Here is a 21,385-nt window from a genome sequence, read left to right as displayed (position 1 = left end):
CACGGCTATTTCAGGACTGCCGGAGGTGCGCAGACGAAGGGTCACGCGGCGCTTAGTTTTCACAGGCGTTTTTCCTATTGGCGTGGTGAGGCCGCAGGTTAACTGCTAATTTCCTGAAAGGAGGACAAAGTGTGCAGAAGAACAAGCGAGATGAGCTGGCCGCGAAATTGCGCAGTTTGTATTGGAACGCGTCACAGGTAGGAAGGCAGGTACTTATTGATGAAAAGAAGAAAAAAGGAAAGTCACGAACAGAATCTGAATTGGGCGAACTTATATTGGGCCGCGCTTTTCAGGAAAAACGGCGGCGCGTACTACAAAAGAGTAATATTGACGCGTGATAATAACGACAGTGAATGTAGTATTTTTCCGAATGAAGGAGAACTTGGTCCTTATTTTTTAGTGGTTAGTTATTAGAGCCTTGGAACACGAAAACGTGTATAAAAGAAAGGAACACAAGGACCTTTCCGACCACTTTCGAGGAGACTCTGAACATCCTACTGCTGCCAATTGAAGTGATCTACCAACGGGTAAGGAAAAGAATTCTCTTATTGTAATGGTGGGCCCTAGAATGCACCTTTTACCAGTTTTTTATGAAAAACTTACAAGTGCTCATACCAAGTTTTTTAACGTATGGCTGTGTAGGAAAGGCTGTGTTATATAATCCCCCCCTATCAAACGAACCTTGCTAGCCAAAAGAGACACCTGTTAGTTTAAAATTGACATTACCGTTGTTTAATGCGCGATTCGATATATTCCTTCCACAAACAGGGTAATCCCTACACTAGCCTTATAGAGAAAGCCGACAGGGGGAATAGTTAGCAAAATAGTACACGTCTACGACCCCTGCGTAATTGCTACGAAAACTCGCAGTAAAAGTCTGTGGAAAGAACAACTAAGTCTCATAAAACTACTCCAGCTGTGCCTAGTTGGGATTAACGTTTTTCTTTTGTAAAAATTATTGCTAAGATATGTGTTCGTCGTACACCCTAAAACTATTTTTCGTTTTTGTTTGCAGAAGCTTCTTTGTGTTTGATTGTAAGGTCTTACGCGCCAACGCAACGCAGGCGATGAGGCGCGCTGTAGTGGAGGGCTTCGGATTAATTTTGACCACCTGAGGATCTTTAACGTGCGCCGAAATATCGTGCGCACGGGCGTTTTTGCTTTTTGCCTCCATCACAAAAGCGGCCGCTGCGGACGGGAATCGAACCCGCGTCATCGTGCTCAGCAGCACAACGCCTTTGCCACTGAGTCACCGCAGCGCGTAGTTTCTTTGTGTTATTGATCACTCAGACTGAAGTTACCAAGCTCAGCTGTTGTTAATTTTGTCATATACATATGCAATTGTTTCTTATTACAGCCACAATTTACTGTTTTATTTAAGGAATACGTAAGCAGTGACCTTTTCATAGTAGGTATTTTTTCTAGCGATATCTGTATGTTCAAAAACGTGGAGTACGTTACTGCGGTGGCGTCGTTTGTAGTGATGATAAATAATTATAGGTTATCTTCACAATATATTGTAAAGCTTTTAAACGGAAACACCTTCTGCGACCAATTTTTAGCTTTTTCAATTTGTTTATTTAGTGTTAACTTGTTCTAATTGATTAGGAGGGATATTTCATTTCATTTGTATGTGTTTCACAGCAAATGCACCTACCACTTGGTAATGTTTTGCTATGGCTCCCGTTTCTGCAGTATGAGTACCTGATGTGTTACGTTTTAAAACAGTTAATAAAGTTTGGTTGATTTATTGAAATATTCCTTCACCTATTTGAAAAAATGTGTGTACAGTCAGGCCAGGGGTACCTTTTTTTGTGGCATTCGGGAAATCTTGCTGGAGGATGCCTAAGTAGTTGCTATTAATTTTGTGTTCCATAGCTATGTCAAAGTACGTTTTGTCCCATGTACAGAACTTAACGATGCTGCACTTTTGTCCACAGACCAAAATGCGACCTGCAACATCGCCTACACTCCTAGTACTGCTTTTATCGGCGGCGGTACTTGGTAAGGTCACTTGATGAGAATATGAAAATTGTTGCATCTCGACTCCCTACAAGAAAAACGAGAACGTTCGATTAGAAATTTGCTTTATTATTTGCAGCAAGTTGCACTATTTCAGTTGCACTAACAACTTTCGTAATAACAGATGAGGAAAACCGGCCGCAGTATTTACGAATCTGGTATTTTTCAACTACCGTATTCCAAAACATAGGGCGAGACCTTTACGCGAGCGTTTATCGATGTCAATAACGCCTACTGTAGATGATGACTATATTCTTGGAAGATTGCAGTTCGACCGAAAAAAGACGACGTTTGTAATTCTTTAGTTTCTATGTGCACATTTGCGTTCGCCGGCATGCTCAATAAATTAATTACATCACGTAGACACGCAACTTCTTTACTCAGAGCACACGGTAGCCGTCTCTTCTAAACCAGTCTAAGGACAGGCCATGGGCTTCATCCTGCTAAAAGAAATCTAGCTAAAAAGCTATACTTCCCTAACGATAATACTGCTAATGCTTTTTGTAGTTTACACAAAGCCCACTGTTCTGTTGAGAAATGATCATGGAACTGCCCAGAAAGCCGGTCGGGGGGTCCATAATAAAACTTGGGTTTTTACAGAGTGTTTTTCTTGGTTGTTTTAATGTTACGCAAATAATTCCGATATTTATGTATATTGAATATTTCAAATGCACCCAAGAGCATCACATAAAGGGGAATGCAAAACGGACACTGAACATATATTACTGAACATATATGAATACGAATTACAATGGCAGCCAGACACATATCTGTGCAAGTAGTACAATTTGCGAAATTGAGAGAGAGAGAGAGAGAGAGAGAGAGAGAGAGAGAGTAAGGGAAAAAAATCACATTTACAGTACATGGCAACATTCAACAAGACACGCGAGGGGGTAAGGTCGTGAAATAATACACTGTTCGAGAGAAAAGATATCACTGCCTATCGAAAAGTGGTAGCTATACATATACAATGAAATAGCTATACAGTCAAGATACAATATCATACAATAAAAATAAAAAAAAACCTGGTCGCGACCTAAGCAGCTCCCGTCGAGTTCGAACAATCTAGGGAGGAGGCAGGAACAAAAAAAAAATGGCTGCGGCAATTGGCTTAACTAACCGTGGGCATGCAGAGGGTCAGCTTGGTTTAGTCTGATTGAGTGTTAGTTTCGCTTGGTTAACCTTTGGTGTAGCTGTAATGCCGACTACGGCTCAAAGCCGTTCGGTCCCGTGCAACGCTCACAGAAGGAGGCCCGGCGGAGTTCGCGGGGGTGAACGCGGCGGACAGGGCGTTCATTCACGGCGAACGCGCCGTTCCTTTTTGCCGGGTGCGGCATGAGTCACATAGCCCGAGACGACCCAGTGGCGCACACATGGGAGGCTGGGGGGTGGTTGGCTGCCGATCAGCTAATCGGCCGCTACCACGGCGGCAGCCGTTGCTCATATGAGCAGAACGATTGAAAACGAGGCCCTGTGCGCTGTGACAAAAGCGGGCCCGGCGAATCACGCGATGCGCTTCCAGGGGTGTGTCGCCGGTGTTGTGTCTCCAGCCAAAAGGTTAACTTGCGCATACTCCGCGAATCGGCGGGATGAAAGTAGTAAAGATTCGCTTTAAAATATTAAATCCGTTCAGCTCAACGTGAAAGCTGTCGGAAGTGCAGAGCGATGATTCGCCATTATCCCCTCACTGTTACCACCCATCCCGCTCTTTGCTGCCCCGTCTCATTCTTCTCCTGATGAATTCAAGCGAGGTTGGTCCAACGAAGTTAAAATTTCCCGCCGTCGCAGTGCTCGCACACCCCTGACCTGAAACCGCGCCAGCGGGAGTTCTAATCTTTTCGTGCTTGCTTTTCCTTCCGCACTTGCCGGCGCTGAACTGCTACTTTTTTTTCGATTAATCTTAAAACCAACCCAACGAGCGTTCAAAACTAAAGCAACGCGGGAACTTGCGGTTAATCATGTATATTGTGCCTCAAACGTAACTGCGGTTCCCTTTCGCTAACAAATGGGGTGATACATGACAACCGCCAGCGGTTCGCGAGTTTCGAGGGCTTATGACTATATAAACGGCTTGGTTTTGAAACCTCTGGGTCCTGCCGCGACGGCAGAAGGCACGACGGAACGCCGTGTGGCTCTACTTGGGTCCAGCGAGCGAGCTACGACGACAAGACGAGCCCTTAAAGTGCTCTGCCCTTAAAAGGTCTTCATTGCAACTGAAAGCTCATGGCGGTCCGCATCAGCCCACGCACTAAACGGGCTGCTTCCCAGCCGAGAATGCGACATTTTCTTATGGTCACCTTTGTGCTAATCAGGACGCTAGAGGAGGGTTGCGTTGAGCGGCGCGTCTCAACTCCCCTCCCACTCCTTCAGAGTCGTGGCGCATTGAAATGCCGTGTGCTTGTTCAATGGCGCGTGCAAAGCGGGCGACGCATGTTCGTCCGTGCAATCCGGTTTCCGAAGCGGCGCGTTACCTAGCAGGGTGGATGCGGGCGGGAGCCGCCGACGCAGTTGGTCATCCGGCAGCCAAACCGGTTCTCGGAGTGAAGACGCGTGCGGATAAGCGTCCCTTTCTGGTCATGTGTTCGACCCTTAAGGCGCAGGCTTTTGGTCTTTAAGCAGTGGTGGCAGAATATTTATGTGAGAAACAGCCCCGTTACCTTGGGCCCCCCACTACGCATGCACCGAAGCTGTAGGGGCGTCGCCGGGAAAGAGAAATGCCGAGGTTGTGTAATGCCAAACTTCGCCAAAAGGAAACGTTCTTGTCTGAGCATTCGAACTAGGCAGATCCTGTCAAAAGTTGGGGTCTCGATAGGCGATGCCAGGTCAGTGCTTATGACCTCTGTGCTTATGATCACAGGGTGACTGGACGGATCTTGCGGCAGGGAAAGGGTCCCGGCCATGGTCGCTAGATTGGTTAATGTACGCTTACAGAATAAAAGGAGAAATACACGGAGTTTGAGGAAATCATAGGGTCTGCAGGCTGTTGGAGCTATCTAGATGCAAATTGCAGTCGTTTTATTACGCTTGTGTAGCCGATATTTTATTGGAAATAGTAGCATACATAGTTTCACTTCCGTTTGGTATATTAATAACGTCTAAGGTTCGTAATTTCGGACACCACAAGTGCAACTTCAATCACCAACGCCTTGCTGAGCCTCCTGGCAAATAAACAGAAGCTCGGGCGTTTGGTTTCGTTATCAACAGCGCACTTTTGGAAAACGAGTGTCACAAATTTTACTACAGCCATAAGGTAAGGAATATTTTGGTTACTCGGCGGAAATAACCGCAGTTACGTTTAACCGTGGTAACTAAACTTTAGCCGCGGTTATCGCAAACTGCGGTTTTGGCTGATACACGCGAAATCCAAAGTGCGGCTACAGCAGACCCTTGGTTGTGAGCGTAACAAAATAAAATTAACAAATTTTCAACCTCACATTAAAAAAGATATGGGTGCGGTTCAGTGCAGCTACCCTTGGATATGCAAAGCAACAGGTTGGCTTAGTCTTATCGAGTCTTGGTTTCGCTTGGTTAACCTTTGATTTAGCTGTATTACTGACCACGTGATCAAAGCCGTTGCGCCAGGCTCACAGAAGGACGCCGGGCGGACGCGGCGTTCGGCGGGGCGAACGCGGCGTTTATTCACCGCGAACGCGCCGTTCCTCTGTACCGGGTGCGAGATGAGTCACGTAACCCGAGACGACCAGCGGCGCATGAATGGAAGGCCGCAGGAGTGGTCCGCTACCGATTAGCTGATCGGCCGCATCGGCAGCGGCTGCGGCCATTGTGCGGCGCAGAACGACTGAAAACCTGGCCTTGTGCGCATCGGCGACAGCGGGCCTGGCGAATCATGGGATGCGCTTAGAGGGGTGTGTCTAACCGCTGGGCGAAAGCAGTAGACCTTTGCTTAAGCAGAGAAGCAGCGTAGATAAAAGCAAAGATAGTAAAAACACTTGCTTCAGACCCAAACGCAGCACACTCGCGCGTGGCAAGTTTTTCCCAACAGCTTCCACGAGAGAGCTCGCGACCTGCTCGCATTTCTCAGGTCGTCTCGGTGTTGGGAACTCTAGGCTTAACATCGCGATGGATATGTGATCGCCGCTATCTCTATAACTGCGAATCGCAATCCGTTGCGCATTTTTTTACCACACTAACATTCACTTTTTTGCATGTGCAACTTCTTTTCCGCTATCAGATTGATTTCTAAAGTGGCGACAAGCTGTTGCTGCCGGGGTCTGGTCCGGTTCGAGCCGCTTCGTAAGCTGTGTGGGCGGAAACGCCGACGTGTTTGCAGGCATGGCCGGAGTTCGCGCAAATCATTTCCGAGTGCTGAAAACGCGTCATGATTTCCTGCTTTATCCATTTTTTGTGAACGACGCGGGGAATTTAAAAATTTAGCTCAATTTTGGTGCAGTTGATCGGGTGGATCGGGAAACGAGCTATACATTTCGCTTTAGTCGGGGTCAATCGCAGTCACGCTGACAGCGATGGCGACGCAAGAAACGCAAGCTCCTCATAGTTAGGGCGCCCGCTATTTCGGCTCTCCGAATGCCTTCGTTTCCTAAACCCGCCAGGTGATTTTTTCTCGCCTCCACTGATGCGCCGCCACTTGCGTCCGATCTGACATGCGCAATTTTTAACACTGCGGCTGCGGCGACTGCGGTTAGCGTGTCCGAAGTGAAGTGGCCAAGCTCGGTTTGCATTAATAATAGTTAGCGAAATAATCGCAGTTTTATCTGTCGTGTAATGCCGCAAACTACGGTTTGGTGTAGCCGCGGTTTGCTAAACCACGGTAAAGTCTGCCCGTGTAACTGAAGTCGAGAGACTTTCATGTATTTAGAGGTTGGTCCGACGTTACTGCATTTTTTTCAAAAAAGAACATATCTGCCTTCTCTTAAGAACGTTGACGATTTGAAAATATTCGTTTGCGAAAGCTATTTACGGCGTGTTAGGAGAGTATCAAAACTGTCAGGTGATAGTATCAAAGTCAAAGATCTTGTACTGAAACCGGAAGGAAGTACCGCCATTAAATCCGAGCGAAAAATTTGAGGCAATTTATTTCCCCGAGTAAAACAGTGCTGTCAATTTCCATATCAGCTGAGCTTAAGCGTCATGCTTGCAGAGAAAAACATGAACACCAAGAAAGCAACCTGGCGTCATTAAACCGTCAGTCCTAGTCTGAAGCAAATGGTTTATGCTGTTTGTCCATTATTTCATTGGAAGTGATCCCTGTCTTTCACAAGGCCTCAGATTGATCAGCTTGTGTGCTAGTGGAATAGCTTCCGATTTGTGGGCGTTTTTTGATGGTACTTTTTCTAGTTGTGCCGTCATCTGGATGAACTAATTTTGTAATTTAACGACGGTAGTCGGGCACGTAAGCCTATAAACCTTTTTTTTTTCAGCGTCACTTGTTCCCGTTGGCCAATCGCGCTCAATTGTTGGAAGGGAAGATATGACGTAAGTCTTCTTCTGTAGATTTCCTTGCGATATAGGTTATCGATTGAGTCAATAATAAACTCTTGAAGCTGTTAACCAACGTCAAAATCATTGAATAGAAGCCTTGTTCCTGTGAGAGAAGAAAAGGAAAAGGATAAATGTGAAGTTGCAGTGCAACAAACAAAACGGGAAAGGGCGCAAACAGCCTGGCCCCGCCTGCTACAACTGAATGTTAAGACAGACTTCGTTATAGCAACCTTTTTGGTTCTCTACACGCAATAAATGTTAAGCAATAAATGCCTATTGCTACTGCTACTAATATCACGGCCAGTAGTTTTCGCTACTTACGCCAATGGGCTAGACACCCATAAAGCAGCAACAAAATGTCATGAATACTAAATGGTCATTTACTGCACCAGAGGGACAGATTGCATCAGTGCACTACTTCCCATTTTTTGCCAGCATGCGGGCATGAAATGTATCAATAAGCTAATGTATCAATAATCCGCTGAAGCTCTCTCTTGGTAGCATGACAAGAAATACTAAGGAATGCCAATTTTGGCATCCGGATTACTACGATAGCTCACCGCCTCCCGGGAGCGTGACGTGCGTGCTCGCGACTTCAGCCTGCCGAATATAATTTATTCAAGGGGTAATGCTCCACAAATATGCTACAAAATGCAGGTGCGTTCTTGCTAACTTGACGAATGAAACTGTGTTTTCACTACTTATTGCTACCAAGACAGGGCTACTGGAGTGTAGAAAGAATCTATGTGATAGCCACGAAGTCTCAAACATGGAGTTTAAATAGTATTTATGTTGCGCCGCTGTCCGATGAATAATCGATTTGGGAGGATGGTTCATTACAAGCATGCAAAACGTTGTTATTCGCGCTAAAAGGGTACTTCAAAAGTTGGCGCATTTTGTGGGCTAGATATCTCCAAAGGCCTCGGCCGCAGAAAGTATCGACCCGAAATATTTCGTGCAATATCGTCCAAACAAGAACACCAGCCGCTGGGTTTGGGAGTTGTTACGTCTGTTACCGGAGAAAGTTTTTTCAGATTTTTTGTCAGGTGCCGTGAAATGCATCAACTCTCTCAAAAGTACTTTTGCCCAGGTCTGTACTGTACGGACATATTTTTCTATGATTTGGCAGCTAAGTGGGATAACAGGCACTAATAATATGGCGCGGCTACTAGTTGTGTGGTCATTTGAAGTTAAAGTGCGAGCTTTTTGTAATTGTATTGTTGTTATTATATCGTTTCGAACAGGCTTACGGGGAACAAATGTTTCAACAACAGTTCATATACCACATGTTCTGTTTCTGGTGGGAAAAATTCCGAGGTGCTTTGGAAGCATATTTGTTGAACCTATTTAGTTGAGATTGCGCTAACAATCAGCCACATAAGCGGCGTCGACATGGCTCTTGGTCCACGGTGCAATCATGACGAGGTGGTGCTAGCGAAAGTAACGGCACATTTCTCGCGGAATAAGGGCTGCATAATGTCCTGGTAACGCTCTTCAACATGTGCATTGTAATATGTGCACATTTGTCCACCGTTTTAAATACTCCCTTAACCATGTTTTGTGCAGCATTGTTTAGGTTTGGATATGATCGTGTTTATTACCATCCGTATATCGATGTATATCGCAGTTTAATGCTTCCGCTCTCCCGACTTTTTTCCCTTTTCCTTCTCACTATGTTTATCGAGATAGGAAGCAGTAGTCCTTACTATAACCAGGGCTGAGCTCTTGAGATTTATCAAACCTTGCTTTTTTGCAGGGCTAATAATGCCAAGGCCGCTGTCGAAGAACCGGACACTGCAGGTAAGTAGATGACATTATTTTTCTAGGTGCTGGTGACTTCCATTTTCGTTAACTTCATTGCGTGGTGTTCAGAAAAAAAAGCGCGAGTTTTATGCGCCGATGCAAAATCATGGCAATGAGGCGCACCCTGGTGGAGGACGGCAGCAATAAAGTAGCCTGCCTGGACGTCGGTAACGCCTACCGCAAATAGGATACACGGCTGTTCGGGTTTTTCGACTCTGTAAAAACAAACAGCCGCCTGAGCAATGATCGAAGTACGTTTTTTAACTTTTCTGAAGAATTGGCTGGAAAATTGCACAAATTTAGCGAAGTTCGCTGGCAACGCGAACTACTGTGCGTTTCTAGTGTGACCTAGTGTGTGTGTGTCAGTTAGTTAAGTGCTAGCTCCAGACTGTCGCCGTGTAGTGGCGCATGTCCTGTGCTGTCTGTAGTGTCGGTTCGTCGGTAAGGAGTTCTGCTGCCACAAAACGAAAAGTTCAGCGTTTCAAGACAAGCTCGCAATTTTAGAAGCCGTCATCGCCGGCGAGGAGAAAGACGTCACCACCTGGTGCAGTGTCCCAGCTAACACCCTCTCAACAATTTTGAATGCGGAAAAGAGCATTGAATTCTCGGAAAGGCGCCCTTTCAGCATACGTCTGGTCTTTGAAACGGGTTAAGGCATTGAAGAGTGTCAAAAGGGATACTTGACTTACGTTTGTGAATACGGGGATAAGTGCCCTGGCTTCTTTCGAGTGCTTCGTAGTGCCTAAGCCTTAGCGAAAAGAACAGTCGCAACTTGCGTACTTTTTCACTGGGAAATAAATCCTTGAAGGGTGAGTTCACCATCAGTAATGTCTCGCATTTCGGTTTCGTTTCTTCTTCGTTCACTTGAGCCTTAGATCGAAACCTGCACGTAAAGAAAACGTGCATGTAACAAAAAATTACAAATTTGTATCAACTTCGTTATATCCAGGTTTAGCTGTATATGCTTTATTAATGGCGTCCTAACGCTATGTGTAAAGCAAGGTTCCGTAAAATGTGCAGAAAATGATGTGTAACGTTTCAAAATAATATATGATTTAGTTAAATGGAATCTAGTTTTTATGAGCATTCTCTTTGCTATAGTTTTATCACCTTTCCTGAAGATAACGTTTTGAAATTCCGACCTAAATATCGCAGGGAAACTTTCCGTAGGTGCTGAGAAAGGAAAATACGCGCTCCTAAATGCATCCGTATGAGACTGACAAGCATTTAGTTTAGCGACAAATGAGGCAGCATATAGGCTTATTCAGGACGAGACCCAATCTACTACGCGACATAACATCCTGAAAAAAGTTCACAGCCTTTCACATTCAGTATCACTGGAATATCTCGCTCGCTCGATTCTATTAAGCATTGCCATTCTTTAATTACATTGGAGAGTGGCTTTAGCATAGTCTCTGTAACGGACGCAGAACTGATAAGCTGTTGTGTCTGATTCTGTAGACAACAAACACTTTGGTCAATATTGTGGCTTTTTATAAATACTAGGCGGATGGGGTTTGTAGCTTGTTGAGGGACAGTAAGCTAGAATCTTAGGCCTGCTTGAGTCAAGCACCAAGACATGGTCCGAGTTCTTGGTGTCTATCAGATGCAGAAAAGTCGACGTGAATAAGTATGCAGGCCCCTGATTTATAAACCTTGATTCGTGTGAGTCGCCCCTGATTTCTAAACCTTGATTTGTGTGAGTCTTAGTCAATTTTATTTGTAGTGCCGACGAGAGAGATTGCGTATTCCTGTTTTGTCATCCAAGGTTTTACGTTGTTAGATGGCGACAGAGAGGGCTGATGCACTCGCTTTTCTACAATTACTTGGCATGTTGCATTGAAAAAATTGACATTGGTGGGAAGACAATAGCGGTGTTTGATTGAGACTAGCAGATGATGATACTGCTGGGCTTATTGTAAACTTGGGTGTGTTGAATAAAATCTGCAGTTTGTATGCGAGGAAACGTTTGGAAGTGGGGAAACAGATATGGCTCGGTTTTGCTACATCTTTTAAACTCAAAACGAAACGGAATATTTAATGGTGGAACTTGAGGAATGCGGTAAAATTCCACCCCTCTCTCTGGGGATATGGAGGCTCGACTAGATGTGCATGCCTTATCAGGCATTAGAAGCCCCGTTCTTCGCTCGCTCTTCTGACATCGTGGCTGTGGCCACTGAGCTTTGATTTAAAAACGCCACAGTGGCCGGTGGCACTGGCCCCTGTCGCGCTTTTGCTGTCTACCAGTATCGGCGTTTAACGGTAGAGCTCTTTTAAGCTTTAGTTCTAGCGGTGCCAGGCATCGCGTAACAATCGGCGGAGAAATGTGGGAAGAAGAAAGAGGCTGGGGAAAGAAGCGTGACGGAAGTGGAGAGGAGCGAGAAGCCGATGATCAGTTGTTGGGGGTGCGCGTCACCGCGATTACGTTCGGATGGGGAGGCAGGCGTCGGGGATGGGCTGCGTCTAATGATGAGGTAAGCTCTCACGACGTGCAGGGGCTCCCGATTGGGCGGAAGACGGTGTGCGCTCGGCCGCATCACTGTCCGATCTAGCTATAAGGTGGGCAGACCAAAGAAGGTGCTGTCTTCCGAGGAAGAAGAGCCTTGGTGAAGGAAAGGGGAAGCCGATCGTGAGCGTGTCAAGTGGCGTCGTGAAGATCCGAAATCCGGGCGAGGGCTGCCGAAGTTGATAAAGTTCTGCCAAGTTCGCAATCGAGATGCGAAGACTAAGTAGCCACGTGTTGTTGGCTACAGCCAATAGAAGAAGCTTTACTAGTAGAAAAGGATATAGTTGTGATGGAAAAGGAGGGAAGCTACCGGAAAGTCAAGTTGAAATACTGCATAAAAGGTCAAGTTTGAGATGACGTACGGCTTGCATAATACTAAAGCATAGACAAGTAGATCTATAGAAAGTAATGCTAGCAAAACTAATATCACGCTAAGGAAGAGCCAAGTAGAGCTATAGCGAAAGCCAAAGTAACAGCTCTAGAAAAAACCACGTTCAAACTACAATAAAGCCGAGGTAAACCTATAAAAAGTTGTTAATTTACAGAAAAGCCCAGTTAAAGCTACATAAAAGCCGTCGTAAACAATACGAAATGCAAAGATGAAACTAGAGAAAAGGCCAAAGACCGTGTGTTGAACCTTCGCATCTCAATATGAAGGTGGCCGAATGTTTTTCTTATCTATACTGTTAGATGATGATCAGGTGACTAAGTGGCGAAGCAGGGTGGATTCACAAGATTTTCTGGGGTTTACTTGACAGCGCCGAATCTGAGCCTCCGGCCCGTCCAAAAGCGATTCGTTGTCCTCGTCGTCGTCAGGGCTGCTGGCATAGAAGATTTGCCTATCAAGTAGCGCACATGGTCTAAAGCACCACAACAGTAATCAAGCAGTCCCGTCGTTTAATATTATACATGTCTTCTTCATCCTTTCTTGCGAATTTCTGCGGTTCCCGTTGGTGCTTCCAGCTGTTTGACAGTGTCGCCAAAGAGTTGGTTTAGTCGTGGTCACGGGTGCTTACATTGGGGAGAGGCCAGAGAGGCGAGAGTTTCGGCGAAATACAGCGACTTCGTTGTCCGCTGTGAAATTCCACGCACCTCTACCAAGGTGCGAATCAGGGTTTATTTACAGGACTTCTGGGGTTTACGGAGAACATTAAATGCGAGCTTCCCGTCCGGGTGAGAGCTCTTCGTTCTCTAATTTTTCTTCCAGAAGGCTGGCGGGAAAAATTTGCTTTCAAGTAGCGCGTACCTTCTAGAGCGCCACGAAAACTCTGATGTAGTCCTGTCGTGTAACAATGCGATATCATTTTTGTCACCTACCTGGTTCAGGATTCACGTTATGTGATTTGATGCCTCAACGCATTCTTGAAAACAAAGTTTTTAGTTTATCATCCCTATTTCTAGCACCAAGAGATTTCTTGAGCATTGTTGCGGCATTTTTATTTCAAAACCCCCCAAAACAACATATTAAATCTGCATTTTAAAGCTATCATGCCTGTGTATGCCCAAGAAGTATAATTGGGCCTGGCTGGATTTGAGGCCACCATGGGATCAGTTTCAACGAGGAGGCGAATAAAATAGCTGCTACAGCTGCACTGAGGAATGCAGTAGACATAACAACAGTATCCTACTCTGACCTCAAACGAGACATCAGACAATACCTCTATAAAACATGGCAAGCAGACTGCAGCAAACAAACAGACAATATATATCTAACAAAATCACACTTGGGAAGATACCGCAGTGGCATAAGCAACAGATACGCAACGAATAGGCCCCACACATGCAACACACTCGCATGTGCTCACACGTTGCAGGTGTGAAGAGGGCCTTTCTTTAATCCAGAACTTCCCCAGTCCAAGGCACTGGATACAACACGGCGCATTGCTTCCCAAAACTATAACAACAACACATTCCACTACAACCAATACACTTTTTTGGTGACGAACACTTAATTTTCCATAAGTCCACATCTCATTTTCTTAGCGATGTGAAGTTCTTAGAAGTCATTGATCATGAGGCATATTGACAGCCTGGCCCTTTCCAACAGGCATATTCATTGCGTTGTATTTCGGTTCACCAGTTTTTGTTACTAGAGGGCGTTAGTACACATTGACTGCACTGTAAATAAATAACACCTATGGCATTCTTTGCAGTACCTGGAATTGCGCCAAGAAACACAAATCGTTGTCATCATCATCTTTAACCTTTCTTCGCACAGGCCACATCGTTCTCTTGTTTTGTACCTCTGTCCAAGGATGGACTGCGCAAAGTTTCGCATACATGAGCCATATACTGCTGGCGCAAGAAAAGTGAAACCAAAATGCCAACGCTTGCTACAAAATGCTCTTTCATTTCAAAACAGAAACTATTTTCTGTTCCCCAGCACTCACTCTGAAAATAGATCGGGGTGAGCTTGGTGTTTATGGAGCTAGAGGGATATACCCAGCTTAAAATGATGTCGTAGAGATGCATACCAACTTTCCTTTCAATTTAAAGTCACCTATAGTCTTATATGAAGTTTTGGCCTGCCAATGTGCGTCTTTGCAGAGATGAAACAAAAATATGAAGAGCTCCACAAGCGAAGGATCAAAATGATCAAGAAGGAGCTGCAGAAAAAAGGTGAGCGAAGTAACTTTTAGTTATGTTTTGCAGGTGTTGCGCTTTTTGCGGAAACCTGTGAACTTTGAAATGGTGCTTTTTACAACCTTCGCAAATTCTTGGATTTGTTAATATTGCTGGTGTGAATGAATATATATTCAACAATAATTGTACGTAAAACTGTAGGCATAGCTTCGTTGTCATTGAAGCACTTCAATCTGATTATGCTGAGTGAAAAAATTCGCAGAATAGGCCCCACAAAACAGCTTATTTGGTCGCATGTCGCAGTTGAACGCGTCTTATATTGGCCCGCGCGGTGTGTTAGTTCTTCTCTAAATATTTCTACACATGTTGTGTTAAAGGAGCAGCCTTTTGGCTTGTTTGAATTTGGCTTGTGCTTCTTTTGTGATGTCGAGTTGGCGATAGAAAGTAACGTTTAAGGAACACTAATCTCCCTGAGGCGAAGAGGAAAACAATATACAATGAGCTCAATTTTGTTGTCGAGTGGTGCACTATTCTTTACATACCACGTTTTTTGTTCGACAGTTTAGAAGCTAAGAGCATCTTCACTGAGGGAGGATTTGATAATGGTAAAACCGTCTTGCCCCTCGACAAGTTATGCCATCCTAATTTAGAAGAGATTTATTTGATGGCAATGAACATGTATATATTCATGTAGAATAAATGCACTTTGAATTCTCGATTTACGTGCACCTTTGTGTGGAAGGTATGGACTTATGTTTTTCAAGGTTAAGACTTTATGGTCCTTTTATGGCATTCAGAAAAACTTCTCATTCTGTCTGCAAGATGATCCCGTTAATGCAGGTTTATGGGGTTATGGCAAGAGTAACAAAGGATTGCACAAGCATCTCGCAGCAGTCAATAAAATGTTATTTCTAGCTGCGTGGCTATAGTAGCTCCAAATGTGTTTGCATCACCAACAAGTCGAAATGCTGAGAAGAGCGACTGGTCAACCCCGTTTCTGTTTTATTTCAATATTGTTTGTATCGAAGAAATTATAATATGTATTCAATATACAAGCCGGCCAATTTCCAGTGTTTAGCGCCGCATCTGTGCCCTTCCCTGCTACGGCTGACTTCGACGTTGTTTTGTGTTTTTAAAGACTAAAATGGTGCTCTTTTTTGTACATTTTGGAAAGAGTTTGTAAGGTTCTTTTTTTTCCTGGTGGCGAGACGTCAAGATAGCATAAAATACAGTACCCGTTTTTCCAAAAGAATCTTTTGTAGTTTCATAAAGCCGAACTTTCAGGTAAAAAATACTGTTGAAACGAATAGTCATTACATATTTCGTAATTAGCTCACTTGAGATTGGCAAACGAAATTTGTCCATGCCACTTTCGGTTATGCGTATTCAGTGGGGATGATGAACATTTAGGCCATGAGGTGAAATAATACAAATTTCAGTGAGATCTGCCTGAAATTTATCTCGCTGCTGTTTTGAAGCTTAGTATTATACGCAAATATTGGTGTATAATTTTACCTTATTAGGGAAACCAATTGGCTACCGATTGGCTGGACTGGAATTAGAGAAAGACCATAAGCTCAGTGTTTTGATGAAATTTGAAAGTTTAGGGGAAATCGGCAATTTAGCGGAGCATTAGGAGCGCGTCGAATTAGTAGACACGAAAATGAAATATTTCAAGGACAGGTCAACGCAGCTAATCACTCACACGTCCAGGATCTTTTATCCGGTTGATACAGAAGCGCTGGAAGATGCGAGCATATGTATCTAAAATGTGAATTTGTTTCAGAAGCGGGGCGAGCGATGGTGCCACGAATTACAGAAGATGACTTCTATTGACCTTCAAATCGTACCTTCTGATCTAAACATGATTTGTCTAGAGCAGGGAAGCAATTTTGTGGAATAAAGGCATCAATATGAATAAATAAAGGCTGTTTAAAGCTTAAAAAGCGTTTTTATTCTCGCGTGATTCTCAGATTTTTCCCGGTTATAGTGACGATAACTTATTGCTACAATATATTGCAATCTACATACTTTAAGCGACCGATGTAGTTCTATTTAGGCCTGCGTGATTGTTAAAATTTTTTAATGTGATTGTTGTTTTATATTTCAGGTCCACACAGTTTCAGACATGTAGCAGGAGCTACTAATTTGGTCTCACTGTTTTAGGGAGGCTTGGGTTGAAAAAGTTTTATACCTAGTGCTCGTCAACTTCCTCCGCACGTTTATATATCTGTAACTTCGTCCATACGACCAAAAATCCTTGAACCCCACATTTCGTTTTGAAACCCGTCGGGGCGGCGTGGTGACTACAAATAAGAGTGCAAGCTTTACACGGACTGATCTACTGAATGTCTGCAGATGCTGTGTCTGCAGATGTGTCTGCAGATGAATGTCTGCAGATGCTGTTGAGGTGGAACAAAGTTTAACGACGATAGTCTTTGTTGGGCTACACAAACCTGAAAGTTTTGGTCTGCTTCTACGTCTGTCTCTTAATGTAGCAGCCCGGTGAAAAGCAAAAGAATTGTTGTACATGATGTTTATACCTACAATACACTTCCAAACTAGTACATTTGGGGGTGACGTTTTTATTTGGCGGCATCGTTTATATAAAAAAACCAATACGCCCATTTGACCGAAACATGCCTAAAAAAGTAGTAATAAAACGTTTTTTGATGAGAAGTACAAGAATTTCTGATTTGTGCAATGGGAAATAGAGTAAAAGCTCGTTAAGTCCAAATCGAAGGCGACCATAAAATTGTTCGAACTAAGCGGAGTTCGAATCAGCGGGCGGGCGCTAGAACGAATTCAAATCGCGCCACGCTGCGGGGGAAGAACACAAAGAAGTCACCTCTGGACTCGTAATCGCGAATTAGACGCTGCTACGCGTTTGTGGCAGGTGATTTCGTAAATAATGTTTTGTAAATAATCATGGCATGCGCAAGGAGCACTGGCCACGGTGGCGCGGCGCCCTCTGTAGAGCCGAGATGAGCAGTTGCAGGAGCCTAGCGCGCGCACCACGCCGTTCTTTTTCTGTTTCGTTCCTTTGCATCTCTTGTAAATTTGGTTGGGTTTGGATTTGCAACACGTTCTTATCGCTCTGGGCCGACGTCTTCTGCAAGGAGCGATGGTAACCAGGGGATTCCAGTTCGAATTTACCGTTCTGGATGCCGACGCATGTCAATTGTCTGGAGTTTTCCCCCATTGAAATATCCAGTGCTGTGCCGGAACCAGGGCGGGAGTTCGAATTAAGCGGCAGTTAGAATTAACAGAGTTCGAAATAACGAGCTTTTATTGTATATTCATGTTGGAAACAATGTATTGACCAAAAATTCAGAATGCTCGCGCCCAAGCCAAGAAGAGAGGGCGGCAATCCTAGATGTGCCAACATTTCAGAAAGGTTCCAAGACATGGCGCACGCGCAGTGCAGCACAGAAATTTTTAGACTTGAGCAAAGCTATAGTGTTTTTCGCGGGAGAGGCGAGACGAGAGGGGGCGAACATGAGAGGTGGGCGGCAAAGAGAAAAAAGGAGTTTACATGGCAGAGGCGGCACAAGACTGTCGTCTAATTACGACATTTGCGGCGAAATGAGCCGATGCACGGCCAGTTTTAGGGCACAGCTTTTTGGCGACTGTCTCTGGGCTGAGCCGCGTTGTCGGCATAACCGAGGGAACGATGGGTTTGACCGACGAGTGAAAGAAAAAGCGAGCAATGAAAGATAGCAAAGAAGAGGGGTCGCGAAATCGGGAGGGGAGGACGGTTCACTGTGGCGGCGCAAGACAGCGCTCTCCGAAAGTGTGCGGTGGGGAAGGAGAAGCGGATGGGGCAGTAAACTGTGCTCGCACGAGGCGCTCGACGGCGCGACGCTTGGCGAAAAAATGAGGGGGGCGTGCCTGCGCGTCACTATGATGTGCGTTCAATTAAGAAGCACTTCGCGGTCCCTTCCTGAGACGCAATTTGCACCGCCGACGTAGACGCTAATCAATGCTCCCGTTGAGAGAGCCCACGAGTGAGTGCAGCCTCAGCGCTCTTCTGCGGCTCCCAAATATCGCATTAGGCAGTATCGTAATCGCCAGTTGCTTTTTATAGTCATAATTTTGTGTGTTCGGACAAATTCACTCTGGAGGAAATTTTACGCTGAATAGTTTATATTAAAGCACTGTTTCTCCGTTCGGCGGCTGCTTTGTCATGGTGCTGGAATGGCTTTGATGCGGCGGCTTGGTGCTATTGGTTAGAAAACTACAAGTAATGATATCGCCTTAGATAAAACTCTCCTTGGTTGTGTAGCAGTCTTAGGAGTAGAATGCCATTTAGTCGGTTTCTGATTAGTGGTGAAGAAAACCGGAAAGAATAGCAAAAAAACAAAATCGATGCTTCGCACTCAGTTCCCGGCCACGGAATTCAGTCAAGGCAACTAACTCTGGTAGAGAAGATACAAGTTCAGGAGCAAAGGGAAGAAATGCAGAAGCTGAGATAAAACCACTGTATTTAAGAAAACAAACTTATCACGCAATTTTACCGATTGCGCATTCCAAGAAAAAACAAAACAAGCTGTGGAGGCCGAGTTTCAAATAAATGGCACTATACACATCGTATACTTGCCTGTGTTTTCGCTTTCACTCAAGTAGAGCCAAACATAAAAATGAAGGGTAAGTTTTTCTTTTGCTTCTATTCTCCCAGTATACTAGCAGCATCGGCGCCTTTTGCTGAAGGCAAAAATAAAGAGAATCAGCATAAGCATCTCTACAGTAAGAGAAGGCTGTTGTAGTCAGTGCACACGGGTATGCTTCAATTCAGAGCTTCTTACACCTTTTTTGAGTACTGGCATAAAAGATATTGTACAAAAAGTTTTAACAGGTGTAAAACCATACCGAAACATTGGTGCAGATAAATAAAAGTATAAACCGCATTGAGGCATTTGTTTTGTTCTTTTTTCGCGTCTTAAAGAACACAAAATACATACGGTTGAGTTATGCGGCACATTATGGAGTGGAGTGAAGATGAAGGCCACAGGAACCGCAGTAGATGAAAACAATCTACTTACATTATTTACAAGGTGGCTATGACAAATCGTGCACAGGCTACGCCCAGACTCCCAGACGGCTATACTGCACTTGTTTCCTGTTTTTCTCGTGGACTCTCTCCTCGTTAAAAGGGAGCGCCCAGGTCACGGCGAATAATATGGATGGATGTGGTGACGGTAAGTTTAGGTGCGAATAAGCAGTGTGGTACTGGCTGAGGCGGTTAACGGCGGAGGGCTTCGTGAAGGCTACCCCCGAAACAGGGACGCCAACAAGGCCGGACGAGTGCTGGGGACAAGCCATGCTCGCTACTGGTCTCGGCTGACGTGGTCGTCTAGCCTCAGCTGCATATCATTGATGTTGCAAGGGATTGGGACTTCGTAGTGTTGTGGTCTCGTCTGGTTAATGCTTCCCAGGGCGGCTTACGTATCCTCGACGACTGCGCCCATGCCGATACGATGCAAACCTGTGTGCCAGTCCCGAATAAATCCCGTGCGCTCCAACCAATTATGTTAAGGTTGCGGCAGGATAATATTGACCAGAATCATGAAAGTGGAAAAGTACCAGTTGAACATTTACAACTTGTTCATGGCAGAGTGCGTGCAAGCTACTTTCACCCAACGCTTCCTCATCAGAGTGGGGCCCAGAGCGGTATGACGTGCTTTATTCGTCGTCACTTTGCGACAGCATACTAGACTTACGCATAGAGGATTTTTAGAAAAAAAGTATACATTTTTGTTCAAAGAGTAAAACCTTGCTCGAAGAAGAGAGTTGTCGTTTTGGCGCCTACGTTGTGAACAAAAAACAAATAAATAAAACAAGCAAATGACAAATTACAAAAGTAATCCGCGTTATGAGAAAACTAAAGCAAACTTAGGTAGGCTCATTGGGCCCTGAAAAAAAGAATGAGAGGTGTAACGCTTACGGACAGTAAATGAGCTTCCCGAATCAGAAAAAAACCTAGTGTGGAAGATATTACATTTCAAATGAAGAAAAAGAAATAGGTTTGGGCTGACCAAGCCGTTCGGCGAAAAGACAACTGGTGGCCTACTGGGGTGACAGAGCGGGTACTGAGGGATGAGTCTAGCAGAAGGGGAAGGCCTGTAATCTGTATGAAGGAAGAAAAAGGAAGTTCAGATGCACAGAATGAATTCAAGTGGTGCAGTATTGGTGTGGTTGGAGGTTGATAGGAGCGGCCTCAGTCGTGCAGTCTACTTAATGTGCTGTTGATCATGAATGAATGTGAACCGAAACGAACGAAAACAAATTCATGTCAAAGAGGGGCGTAGTTTCTATGAGTGATGTATGTTTTGAAGCTCAAGGCAGAGCTCAAGTATATCTGAAATCAGATGCACATCTAGTTTCAAATATTCACATTTCGTACAGCGAAAGGATGCACTAGTGTTAAGGCAGAAAAGAAAATTGATCGGGAGTGGAAACGTTTCGAGTTCCAGATAAGGGCCTTTGTATCCCTAACGCTAAAGCAAGGTCATCTGTGATGGAAATAATAACACTCAATGACCATTAGAAAACGGGATGTAATAGTTATTAAAAATAATGGTGCTGAGACAGTAGATATTGCAGAATAGCTCAAGGAATTCATGATTAATTGTATGTGCACTGTTTGTAGGTGTGATGGACTCATTTGGCCTTATAGGCGTACGAAACGTACGAACGGGACTCGAGAGGGCAAGAGGGAAGAAATTGTATTGGCAGCGTTACTAGAAAGCCAGACAGATACCATTGCGAAGAAGAATAGCAAAAAAATACCCGAGTCCAATACCCCTAACCAGCGTTCAAGAGAGGGGGGAAAAACGTTTTCACGGCCGCCTCTATGGTCGATGTTCGGCGAAGTCGACGGCGGTCGTCCCCAGTCCCGGTTGTGATCGAGTGTTGACCGTCTGTTGCCAGCTCTGCTCGAGCGAGACGACAGAAGATGTACCATGTTCTACGTACCGGTGCAGCCGTGGTTCCGCCCTGGGCCGTGATCCC

At 44.8% G+C, this 21,385-nt stretch overlaps 1 long non-coding RNA gene across 2 annotated transcripts; it reads left to right on the top strand.

Moving 5' to 3' along the window:
- The first annotated feature begins 370 nt into the window (after window positions 1-370).
- Window positions 371-16,320, top strand: LOC144144875 (uncharacterized). 2 transcript variants are annotated; one of them, XR_013317364.1, is made up of 6 exons: window positions 371-527; window positions 1,941-2,004; window positions 7,422-7,476; window positions 9,239-9,282; window positions 14,339-14,410; window positions 16,164-16,320. It is a non-coding gene; the product is annotated as an uncharacterized LOC144144875 (long non-coding RNA). The 2 variants fall into 2 exon arrangements; XR_013317363.1 differs by having other exon boundaries at window positions 386-527; window positions 16,161-16,320.
- The last annotated feature ends 5,065 nt before the right edge of the window (window positions 16,321-21,385 follow it).

Source organism: Haemaphysalis longicornis, unplaced genomic scaffold, assembly GCF_048455015.1.
Source record: "Haemaphysalis longicornis isolate Haplotype H1 unplaced genomic scaffold, Haemaphysalis longicornis Haplotype H1 scaffold_7, whole genome shotgun sequence".
NCBI lineage: Eukaryota > Metazoa > Arthropoda > Arachnida > Ixodida > Ixodidae > Haemaphysalis > Haemaphysalis longicornis.
Note: the sequence above shows the minus strand (reverse complement) of the source record. Positions and strands in the feature narration are given on the sequence as shown.